Source organism: Cebus imitator, unplaced genomic scaffold (genome assembly GCF_001604975.1).
Source record: "Cebus imitator isolate Cc_AM_T3 unplaced genomic scaffold, Cebus_imitator-1.0 Scaffold146, whole genome shotgun sequence".
Classification (NCBI taxonomy): Eukaryota; Metazoa; Chordata; class Mammalia; order Primates; family Cebidae; genus Cebus; species Cebus imitator.
In genome coordinates, this window is record NW_016107461.1 from 2,967,682 (window position 1) to 2,980,525 (window position 12,844).

Below are 12,844 nucleotides of genomic sequence, written 5' to 3' on the forward strand. Positions count from 1 at the left end.
ACAGAGAGAGAGAGAAAGACAGCTTCCATGCTTCCCTGGGAGGGGACCCAGAGAATTAATTTGTATAGGTAAAAAGTAGCAGGAGTTTAAACCTGTGTGTTATTCCCTCCCATTCAAATTTTCATCCAATGTGAGGAGTTCTTTCAAATTTCCTCTAGAGTGATTGATCTTTGACTCTGATACCAGATTGGCTACTTGGTCCACAATTCTGAGTTACAGAGCCCCATCCTCCCAGAGCTTTTGGCAGGCTTTTGAGACAAAGGAGCTCACCTGGCTTTCCCCATCTAGGCCATGTGCAGGAAACCTAGACAAAGAACTTAACATTTGAAACCCCTCTGATTCAGAGATGGAGCTGGGAAACTCCTGCCTTTGAAACCACACCCCTCACAGACCCAGGAAGAGAAGTTCCTCAGTCCCCACTCTAAGCAGGAAAGCCCAATGCTGTTGGGACACAAGTGTCGATTTCTCTTTACTTCCTGCTGAATTGGAGTGTAGAAGGGGTCCTGCAGTTGAGGTTTCCTCCAGAGGGAAATTTTTCAGTGGTGCAAGTTGAACCAGAGGTGTATGATAGAACTCACCAGCCAAGGATATTCGGAGTTTCATTTGCAGGTCCATTTCTAGCCACATGGCCTCAATTCTAGAAGAAATGAATTTGACAAAAAAGTTGATGAGAGGCCCAAAGACCAGTAATAATAGAATAGTTATGAATGGGCCTAGAAGACGGTAGAGGCAAGACAGCCAGCTGTTAAACAAATTCCACAATCCTGTTTCTTGATGGTCTTTAGCTCTGCATCCCATTCTGTCCCTGAGTTCTTTAACTTGTTTAAGACAATACCTGATTGGTTTACAAAGTAGCAGCATTCTTTTCCTAAAAAGAGACAGGTTTCTTCTTTCTCTGCTTTAAGCAGGTCCAGGCCCTTTTTATTTTGAAGAGCCATGGCAGCTAAAGAGTTAAGCTGCTTCTGCAGAGTGAGCTGCCTCTGCAGAGAGAATTAGCAACCTTTTTCCTTGTCATTATTTAACTCCTGACATAGCTTGTAGTAAAACTGAGTAGAAGTAGTAATTCCTCCCACACCAGTAGCAAGTCCTATTATTCTGCCCCCTCCGCTATGAAAGGAATAATTGGGCTTCGAGTATGGCATGGCCTTGGCAAGAGAAGACTCTGCACCTGAGAGTTGGTGTAAATTGTCACGATGGGGGGCACTAAGAAGGAGAGGAGGAGAGCTATTAGGCCAATCCATAAGGGTGACCTCATAAAGTCTGGTGGCAGGTAATAAAGTCAAGAGTGATAGTCCTGTTAATGCCAGGATGTAAGTTAGACTTATGAGTAGTTACTTTCCTGGGGATCTCATTGGAAGAGCAAACGGAGGTCCTCTAAGGGCTCACAGGTATATGAAGAGTCAACTCCTAGAGCTTCAGGCTGTGGCATGAAGGGCCTATCATTTTCTTCAGCAGGTGTCCAAAGCTTCAGCTGAGTGTGATGAATCCACGAGTCAATTCCCACCACCTTAACTGCCATTGGGGTAGACAGAATAACTGAAAATAGTCCTTTCCAAAATGGACCTAGAGAGGGAGAGTCTGAGGGGAGAGACTTAACAAGCACTAAGTTTCCAGGGCAGAACAACTCCTTCCCTTTTTTCCTAGGGTGTCCTTCAGGTAAGGTCCTGAGAGACTGTTAGTTATATCTTTTATTAGACCTGCTGTTTCCTTGTCTAATATGAGGTTATTAGTAAGAAAGGGCCAACCATAAAGTGTCTCATAGGGGCTGAGTCCTATTTTTCTGGGGAGAATTTGAAACCCTTAAGAGTGCCACTGGTAATAGAGAAGACCACGGGAGGTGGGTTTCCCGTGCCAGTTTCTTTAGGTGTCTTTTAAGAATTTCATTCATCTTTTTCACTTTCCCTGAGGACTGAGGCCTCAAAGCATAGTGGAGATGATGCTGTATTCCTAACACCCTGGAAATTCCTTCAGTCACTGCAGTCACTGCAGCTTCGAAGACAGGAATGTTATCACTTTGAAGACATAGAGAGAGTCCGAATCTAGGAATTATTTCATTAATCAGGACTCTTATTACCTATTGGGCTGTTTCTGTTCTACAGGGGAAAGCCTCAACCCAGTTTGTGTAGATATCTACACATGCTAACAGATATTGATATCCCTGAGACTTAGGCATATGGGTAAATTCCATTTGCCAGTCCTCACCTAGATAATGACCAGTCCACTGTTCCCCAGGAGGAACTTTGTGATGTGCCAAAGGATTTTTATTTTTTTGGCTATTTCACATCCTTTGACTATTTGTTGGACAGCCTTGAAGAGATCTTTTTTCTGAAAATATAGATTTGGCCATCCTTATACCCATACAGAAAGTTTGATGCAGGGTTTTAAGTACTTTCCACCAGCTGGTAGAAGGTAGGGTTACTTTTCCCTCCTCAGTGGCTAGCCATCCTGAAGGAAGAAGATTATGTCCCTGGGAGATTGCTCACTCTACCTCTTCTGATGAGTATTGAGGTCTAGTTCCCTGGAGAGGGTTTTCCCATATTAAAGGCCCTTCTATAAATTATTGTCAAGCTGCCCCTTTTGCCTCTAGGTCAGCTCGGCAATTGCCCTCAGCTTCCTTCTCATCTCCTTTCTGGTGACCCTGCAGTGTAAGACTGCTACCTCTTTGGGTTCTTTGAAAGCTTGTAATAAGTCTAAAATTTCCTTATGATATTTAATTGGAGTTCCTGCGGAGGTTAGGAACTCTCTTTCCTTCCATATGGCAGCATGAGCATGCAGAACCAGGTGCGCATGTTTGGAATCTGTGTGTATATTTATTCTTTTTCCTTTTCCTAATTTTAGAGCTCAAGTGAGGGCTACTAGTTCTGCCAGCTGGGCACTAGTTCCAGGAGGAAGGGAGTTACTTTCAAGCACTGTCTGATTACTGACTTCTGCATACTCTACCTTTGGAACTCCATTTTCCATAAATGAACTTCTGACAGTATATATATTAAAGTCAAGATTGGCTAGGGGAGTTTCTAAGAGATCCTCTCGAGCCACATAGTTCTGGGCTATAACCTGCTGACAGTCATGTTCTTTGTCTGCCCCTTCCTGAGGAAGAAAAGTAGGTGGATTGAAGGCTGCATATGTGTGCAGCTGAAGTACAGACCTTTTGAGAATTAAGGCCTGATATTTGAGTAAGCGGTTGTCGGACAGCCATAAGCCTTCTCTAGAGGCCAGAATTCCAGCTACATCATGTGAAGTCCATACAGTTAGATCTTTCCCTTGTACTATTTTAACAGCTTCTGAGACCATTATAGCCACCACAGCTACGACCCAAAAGCAGGGTGGCCACCCTTTTGCTACTGCATCAATTTCTTTTCTTTGGTATGCCACTGGTTGTGGCATGGCCCCCCAAGTGTGGCTGAGAACCTCCAGTGCCACTCCTGACTTCTCCATAACACGTAGGGAGAAGCCGTTGCCTGTAGGGAGGCTTAGAGCTGGAGCCTGCAATAGTGCCTGCTTCAGAGTCTGAAAGGCTGCCTCAGCTACAGGGTCCCATTGTATTAGATGGGTGTTAGGCTTTTTGGGTTTCCTTAATCGGAATGTATAGGGGTTTGGCTATTTCACCATATCTGGGAATCCACAATTGGCAGAAACCAGTTATTCCTAAGAATCCCCGCAACAGTTTTAAGGTCTTTGGACAGGGGAAGGCCAGTATGGGTTGCAGACATTCTCCATCAAGGGCCTGAGTGCCCTCAGACAAGGCAAGGCCTAGGTATTTTACCTCTTGCCTACAAAGTTGGGCTTTTGATTTGGAAACTTTAAATCCACAGGTGGCTAGAAAGTTTAGAAGGTCCTGGGTGGCCTGCTGACACTGGTTTTCTGAGTTGGCAGTTAGATGTAAGTCATCTGTATATTTAAGAACCAGGGTACCTGGGTGTGAAAAGTTACTAAGGTCCTGCACTAGAGCCTGGACAAACAGGGCTATCTTGAAAGCCCTGGGGTAACACTGTCCACGTGAGCTGAGAATTCTGGTCCAAAGGGTCTTCAAAGGTGAACAGAAACTGGGAGTCAGGATGTAATGGAGCATAGAAAAAGGCATCCTTAAGGTTTAGGGCCGTAAACCACTGTGCCTTTCCTGGTATTTGAGAGAGCAAGGTGTACGGGTTGAGTATCACTGTGTATAAAGGGATCACAGCTTCATTAATAAGTCTGAGATCTTGCTCCAGCCTCCATTGTCCATTAGGTTTTTGTACTCCCAAAATTGGAATATTACAAGGGCTGTTACAGGACCTCACTAGACCCTGAGCTTTTAGGTTCCTTACAGTATCCTGTGCCCCTTTTAGGCTTCCGGTCTGAGGGGATACTGTCTTTGGTAAGGAAAAGAGGTGGGATTGTTTAGCCTTATTTGAATTGGGCAGGCATTATTTTCTCACTCAAATTGTCCCTCCATTGCCCAAACATCGGGATTAATTTCTTCTTTAAATAATGGGCAGCAGAGAGATGCTGAAAATGTTCATATAGATAATGGTTCCTGCTCTGGCTAACAGGTCCCGCCCTAGTAAGGGAGTGGGACTTTCTGGCATGATGAGGAAGGCATGGGAGAAGAGCACATCCGCCCAGTTACAGCTTAGGGGCTGGGAGAAATATCAGGAGACTGTTTGTCCTAGGACTCCTCGGACAGTTACAGACTTGAAGGACAACCATCCAGGACAGGAAAGCAAAACTGAGAAGGCCACGCCAGTGTCCAGGAGATTGACCTCCTGGCCCTCTATGGTTAGCTTTACCTGGGGCTCAGTGAGGGTGATGGCTTATGCTGGTGCTTGCCCCGGGCACCCTCAGTCCTGCTGTTGGGTCACCTGGTTAGCTGCCTCAGGCCCTGGGAATCTTCATCCCCTGGGACAGTGTGCCTTCCAGTGATCCCCTTGGGACAGTGGGCAAGGACAAGTAGGTGGTCCTTTCCTCTGGGATAATCTCTCTTAAAGTGTCCTGGTAGGCTGCAGTGGTAGTCAGCTCTGCCATACTGGCAGCAAACCCAGGCCCTTTCCCTCCTCTGAGCCCCTTGGGTCTGCTTGCCTGAAGGCCATGACTAGGGCTGTGGCTTTTCTCTTGACCCTCCTGTCCCTTTCAGTCTGTTCCTGCTGGTCTCTATTATAGAACACCGAGGTTGCTAGATTTTGTAATGATTCTAGATTCTGTTCTGGCTCCAGGGCCAGCTTCTGGAGCTTCCTGCTAATGTCCGCTACTGATTGAGTAATAAATTTGTTTTTTAGTGTTAACTGAACTTCGATGGAGTTTGGCGATAGGGGAGTATACTTTCTTAAGGCCTCCCATAACATCTCAAGGAAGGCTGTTGGGTTTTCTTCCTTTCCTTGAGTTATGGTGGATAATGTTGCATAGTTCATGGGCTTTTTCCTGTTTCACCTTAATCCCTCAAGTATGCAGGTTAATAGGTGCCTATGACTCTAGTCCCCCTGTTCTGAGTCAAGATCCCAGCGAGGTTCCATGCTAGGGACTGCTTGTCTGCCTGTAGGGAATCTAGCCTTCTCCTCTGGCATCATTTTGTCATGTACTTGACTAAGGTACCAGGTGTCCCCAAACTCTTGAGCTGCTAAAGCAGCCTCCCTCTAATTACTGGTTAGGGTCTGACTAAGCAATAACATGATATCTTTCCAATCTAATTTGAAGGGCTGACCCAGGCCCTGCAGAACATCTGTGTACTTGTCCAGGTCATCTGAAAATTTTCAAAAGTCCACTTTGATTTGCTTAAATCAGAAAGTGAAAAGGGGGTATGTACTTCGGTTGGGCCAAATTCTCCTCCTACTGCCTGCAGGGGGCAGAATTGGGGCATCCTAGTAGCTTGAGGTGCCTTGGCAGCTTTGGCCTTCCATGATTCCTCTTGGGTTATAGGAGCTGAGGAGACCTGGTCAGCATTGGTGAAAGGAGGAGCCACAGGGAGTCCTGAATATGGGGGTAGTTCTGAGAAGGGGCCAGTGGGCATAGGTTACAAGCCTTACATAGCTGAGAACTATCCCTCAGAGTAAAGAAAACTTGCTCATAGGGGACCTCAATCCATTTACATTCCCTCTTGCAGAACAGGTCTAATTGCAGAAGAGTGTTATAATTTATACTTCCCTTAGGAGGCCAGGTTTCTTCACTCGGCAGAGGATATCACGGCCACACTGTTTGGCAGAGAAAAATGAGCCACTTCCTCTTCAAAGATTGTGGGTCAAATTGGTCACAGTTATCCAGGATCCACTTTAAGGGTGATTTCGTCTTGGGAAGAGTGGCACCCATCTGATGTCCGCATCCCTGGTTATTTCTTGTAACTGCTAGCCCTGGGGCATCCCCCGTTATAGCACCTTATAATTTCCTTGCTCCCTGGATGTGTGATCATCTTCTGACTCCCCCCACCACCATGTGCTGGGTTTAATCACACTTACCGGTGCCATGGGCACAGGCTCACTATCTAATGTCCTTATGGTCACCTTAAGGACATGGGGACTGCCAGGCATAGTGGACCTGTAATGGTGTATCCTTGAAGAACTAGACCAGTAAGGCTTGGGCAATGGTTGCCAGTATTCCCTAGCAAGAGTTTAATTAACATAGGCCTGACAATAAAACTGCCCTAGGAGAATAAACTCTTTAGAGGGGCATTTAAGCACAGCAGTCTTAAAGAAGGTAATGGCTGGCTGCCTGGTAGAGGCTGGAACAATGCCCTCAGGACCCAGGCCTTCTCCCCAACCCCACTTTCCATCATAGGGATATGCCCTAGGGCTGTGGGGCCTGTAATTAACTATTTGAGTCTTAGAGCAGGTGTGATTATAATATTGTAGATGGAGAAGTTCTGCTGTATGGAGAGCCAATTCTAGGCAAAACAAATTGTACATCATTGGATTCTGGTACCACTCAGTTGGATTGGGAAATTGCAGATGACAAACACACAACATCCTATAGCCTCCAGTACCCTCTGATAGACTCTGGCTCTGTTAGGAGATAACCTAGCACAGCAGACTAAGGGAACTGGCCCTGAGCATTTATACTGTAGGAAGTCTTTATAAGCATAAGCCTAAGGGCTCCATAGGCAAGGGTTCCTGGACTGCTACCCCAAGAGTCTCAATGTCCTAGCAAAAAGGGTAATAGCCTCATGTGAAGGAAATATCTTATAGGAAACAGCCAGGAAGAAGTTTGCCTTATGGAAATCTGGACCCAGGATGTTGGGGTCTGAAAGTCTAGGCATAGCTTGCATAGGCAGCTTTTACTTAGGAGGTCTAAGAAGGGCCCTGACCTAAACCAGACTGAACCAGGAATTCAGGACCACCTCCTTTCTTCCTGCAGGCCCTCTGCTTGGCCCAGAGAAAGAAAGAACAGCAAGAAAGGGAAGCTGGTTTGGGGCTGACCAACACTCCGAGTTCTGGAGGGTGGGGAGTTGGAGAGTCTGTTCCCAGAAAGCCTGACACCCATGTCTTTAGGCAGGTGGCTGTGATATTCACACTTAGGTGGCTGACAGGCACCCAGTCTTTTACCGCCTTAAAAATTTAAAAGAAGCAAAAGGACCGATTAGCAAGCAAAATGGGTCCGATGTCACTAACCAATCTGAAGTTCAACGTTCTCCTGGTTGGCTCCTCAAAATATGTGACTGGGAAAGCGTCAGCATCCCCAGCTTCCTCCCAGTTCCAAAGAGGTTCTTAGCCTTGCTAAACCCAAAGAATGGGGAAACGGCCCCGAAAGCGCAGTGAGTTTGCCGTTCAAATAAATATTGTGGACCCAAACAGTTTTGTGGAAAAGCAATTTATAAGAGAGAGAGAGAGAGAGAGAGAGAGAGAGAGAGAGAGAGAGAGAGAGAGAGAGAGAGGCAGCTCCCTGGGAGGGGACCCAGAGAAGGAATCTGTATAGGTAAAGAGTAGCCCGAGTTTTAACACTTGAGTTATTCCCTCCTTATTCATGTTCTTGTCCAATGAGAGGAGTTCTTTCAAACTTCCTCTGGAGTGATTGATCTTTGACTCTGATACTGGATTGGCTACTTGGTCCACAACTCTGAATTGCAGAGTCCTCTCCTCCCAGAGTGTTTGGCAGGCTTTTGAGACACAGGAGCCCACCTGACTCCCCACCCCTGGCCTGTGCTGGGAAACCTAGATGAAGAACTTCACATTTGAAATCCCTTTGGTTCCTGGATGGAGGTGCGGATCCCGAAAACTCCTGCCTTTGAAACCATGCCCTTACAGACTGGGGAAGAGAAGTCCCTCACTTTAATTTTTATCTGAATTACTGACATTATTCTGTTGATGCTTTTCTTAGAATCTGATAACATATTGCATTTTTGAGACAATTCTCAGCATGTAATGAAAACCAGGATAATTATAATGACATGTCTGTTTCTATTAGAAATCATCAAGACTTCAAATCTACAGATATTCCAGATATGAAGAAGAAAAAATTAAGTAAGAAAGCTATATGAATCTATTTGTATTCTGTAAAAATGCAGGTGTTATCTGTTGCCAAATCTGACATCACTAGATGTGGTTATAAGGTACCCAGAATTCTGTTATGTTTCCTGCATTCTCAGACAGTTAGATATGCTTTAAACAACTTTGAAAATTTTCAGAGTAGTAGAAGCAAGGATGATTGTTTTATGTTTATGTTTTATATTCTAGAGAAGAATATCTTTCATATAAATATTTTTTATGAGTCTTTGTAATTTTAAAAGTGAGCAGGGTATATTTACAATCAAGAGATGATTTGACAGTTCTAAAATTTTCATCTTTTTACATAATTGACAGTTTTATATCAATCCTGTTTTATAAAAGACCATCTTTAGAGGGAGATGTGTGTATAAAAGAATATTCAGCTTCCCTGAAAAGACATTAACCTAATCTAAGGGGATCTCAAACAAGTTCAAAGAACATAAAAGCAAATGTGTATTTTGCTCATCATATATGAATTTTCTTTTATCAGAAATTAAAATACTAAAGGGGGGGCTGCCTGTTAAATATGAAAAGCGTTGTGATTGACTACTTGGTAGTTACAAAATATTCTGATTTTATATATAGCCAGAAATTTTAAATTTTCAAATATTCTTATGAGGGATTACTCATAAGTTCTTATGAGTAGAAATTTATGCAGGATTAATAGGGCATCAAGTGACATGTAATCATTACTATTGACTTGGATAATAAGGATGCAAAAATAAATGTAATGAACTAACAAAGATCTGCAAAAGCAAGTTTCTATGAATAGACGTATTTGTATGAGTAGAAATTTTATAATATTTTAAAATTTCAGTTGATTTTTCTCCAGGAATAAACTAATTATGTATATTCTTTAGAGATTCATAAATCTCTAAATCAATTAACTGACTTAGTCTAACCATCTATTTATTCATTCATAAAAATCATAGAAAGAATTATAAAATATAATTTTATTGATCTTGTAATCTAGTAGTTATTTTGGAAATCTTCATATAGATATATATTATATGTATTTTAAATTGAGGTATTTTTATTATAGTAGATATATTATCATTTGTGGTATGGCAGAAATATTACAGAATTTGGTATCCTAAAACACAGATTACAGTCCTAGCCAACAAATAATCACTTATTCGTTGTGTTCCTTGACCTTAATTGGTCCTTCAGCCTAAAGCAATAATTTTTAGTAAATGGTCATAATATTTAGAAATACGTTTTGCATTGATTCAAGACTCAATTAAACGCAAATGAATTAGGGGCATTGTATTAATGCAGGTGGAAGAGTGTATATTTCAGCAATTGTACAGTTAAAAGAGAAGAACCCTTCAAAATATTTCTTGTAAGAATTTGTGACTATTTTTGGTGAAATTTTATGTGTGTGTGTATGTGGGTATGGGTGTGTCGGAAATATTGGTTGATGATAATTGCATAGGAATATCTAAGAGAAATTATCATCTATTACGAAAATGGCTAATTGTATTTTAATTATATTCTCACAGTTGAAATTTTCATAGATAATGTTTTTGATATTTAGTAACTATGTTATCACATAGGTCATTTTTAAATTAAGATTTAGTGAGATATCATGGTGAGTACATGAGTTATTATTAAGTATTCCACAGTGAAGCAGTATAAAAGGGAAGCATATATTTATATATTTTATTTATAGGAGAAAACTGTTTCCTCCCTTTTCAAGTCATTGGTCTCTTCATTTTTTTACTACAGAAAAGTCATGCAGTGTATAGTTTTCTGACAATTGAACACATAATTTATGCCAAGATAAAAAATGATTTTCTTTCTTTTTACTGATGGGTACAAGAGAAGTTTCATAGTAACATTTTCTTCTTTAGAGTTTACTTCATGTCCTAAGCTCCATTTACAGTGTTTTAACAAGTGAATTATCCGGTCACAGCTTTAGTGAACCACAACAGATGAAGTTAAAAGATATATAAAATGTTCACAAGTATTTCTTTATTTGCAGGTACAATAGAGAAGATGAAACAAATTTAAATGAATTTCAAAGACTTTATGTGCTTTCGGTTATATTTTTACCTTGTTTTTTCAGATATTTGTTAGTTAATCACAAATTTCTTTTTACATCCTTATTATCCAGAGCAGTAGTAATTATTACTTGTCACTCGATGTCCTATAAATCCTACATGAAAGTCCTGAATTAGGAAATAAAATTTGACTTTGAAATCAATGACTCATGTAACTTAAATGTGTGAAGCTATTTATCAGTGGTAACATTAGATAATTTTCTTTCTTTAAAGTCAGTTTACATTCATTAATGAAGAATTGAAAAGGCACAAAAAGGCTTAGGGAGGCAGAGCGGAACAGGAACATCAATTTATTTCTCTTTTCCCTTTAATAGAGATTATTTTAGTATTTGAATGTAATTGACTTCTTCCAGCTTTCATATTCCTGGTCTGGTTGAGGTATTGCTTAGAGTTGTCGCGTCTCCTACTGTGGCTTTAAAAGTGATTTGAAAATTCCGTTGTTTAAACCTCTCAGGCAGATGTTACTTTTACCACCACAGCTAAGCATGGCTCCTGTGTGTTTGACTTTCAAAATCCCTGCTAAGTTCCTTGCTGAGATCAGAAATGGTTTGTTTATTAAATCTACATCTTTACATTGTGTGTGGGGTCTAAAAAGAAATACCAGCTTTTTGACAGAATCCTAAGGGAATATTCACCTACTTAATCTTTCATCCAACGCCACTTTCCAGTAACAAAGATGTATGCCCAGAGTTATAAAATGAACAAGTAGTATTTTGGCTTTCATCAGTATCAAGTTGGTTTATATACCGCCAGGAATTTCCACATAGACTCTATTTTACATATAAGTTTAAGATAGCACAAATGCCAATTTTTGTTGAATGTGTTTTGTAAAGTCTAATTCCTATTGAGCTTTACTATAAATACTTTTCATACCTTAAATGTGAAGCAGTCTATCATTAATTTATGACTGCACATTTATTTTTAACCATGATTTCAGTGCAAATTAATGATGGTTATTTGATAATATTAGATATTGATTTACATGCTTTGATCATAGTAAAATTATTAAATTATTTGGCACTGAATACAGAGACAATGAAAATCAAATTTCATGATGTAATTCCACAGCTTGCTATAGAATATATTGTGACCAATGAAATCAAGATATAGGGAACACTAATTACATCAATAATCTATTTTCATTAATTGCTGGTAATAAAGATGTCATGCCTTAATTAACATTTACCTCAAAAATGTAGACAAGACATTCTTTTTTAAAAAAAAAATATATATATATATATATATTATTGCATTTTAGGTTATGGGGTACATGTGAAGAACATGCAAGATTGTTGCATAGGTACATACATGGCAATGTGGTTTGCTGCCTTCCTCCCCATCACCTATATCTGGTATTTCTCCCCATGTTATCCCTCCCCAATTCCCCACCCCCCACTGCCTCTCCCCTAGTTCCCCACCACAGACCCCAGTGTGTGATGCTCCCCTCCCTGTGTCCATGTGTTCTCATTGTTCAACATCCGCCTATGAGTGAGAACATGCGATGTCTGATTTTCTGTTCTTGTGTCAGTTTGCTGAGAATGATGGTTTCCAGGTTCATCCATGTCCCTACAAAGGACACGAACTCATTTTTTATGGCTGCATAGTATTCCATGGTGTATATGTGCCACGTTTTCCCTGTCCGGTGTATCATCAATGGGCATTTGGGTTGGTTCTAAGTCTTTGCTATTGTAAACAGTGCTGCATTCTTATTGGAATAAATATAAGGAGAAACAAGTAATAATTTTGAAAAAAAAACCCTTTAAATCCCACAAAATTTCATCTCTTAAAGATAATCACATTTTATATTTTGGTACTTATCACCTTTCTCTTTAACTAAAAATAATTGATTTTAAAAATTAATGTACTTTTATTTCAATTTATTAGCTATCAAAATTAAGTACTGTATCAAATTGATAATTGGCCTGATTAAAATGCATAGTGTTTTTACTAACTAAACTGCATCAAAAGCACCTTAGTTCTAAGCCACTGTACTAGATTTTAGCAAGAATGCTTACATTGTTAATTAATTTTATCATTCATAAAATGACTATGGTAACATCTTTATCTAGAGTTTTTTTTGATACATGAATGTTTGATGTATATATGCATATTGCTTGAAACCATGACTTTCTTTTGTAAAAAGTAATAGAGTATTGTTCGCAGAGGACCATTTTTGTTTTTGAGCCATGGTTTTGTCCTGTCACCCAGGCTGGAATGCAGTGGTGCCATCAAGGCCTGTTGCAACCTCGAGCTCTCAGGCTCAAGCAATCCTCCTGAGTAGCTGAGACCACAGGTGTGTGACACCATGCCCAGCTAATTTTTGAAAAAATGTTTTGT

The 12,844-nt window shown here is 40.7% G+C and overlaps 1 long non-coding RNA gene across 1 annotated transcript in view; it reads right to left on the reverse strand.

The window, feature by feature from the left end:
* Positions 1-549: 549 nt before the first annotated feature.
* The window catches only part of LOC108314046, a 15,800-nt gene continuing 3,505 nt past the window's right edge, over positions 550-12,844 (reverse strand). The window contains exons 2-3 of the long non-coding RNA XR_001829326.2: positions 7,506-7,508; positions 550-637 (exon numbers count right to left, since the gene is read on the reverse strand). This is a non-coding gene — a long non-coding RNA (uncharacterized LOC108314046). The remainder of the gene's footprint in view (positions 638-7,505; positions 7,509-12,844) is intronic.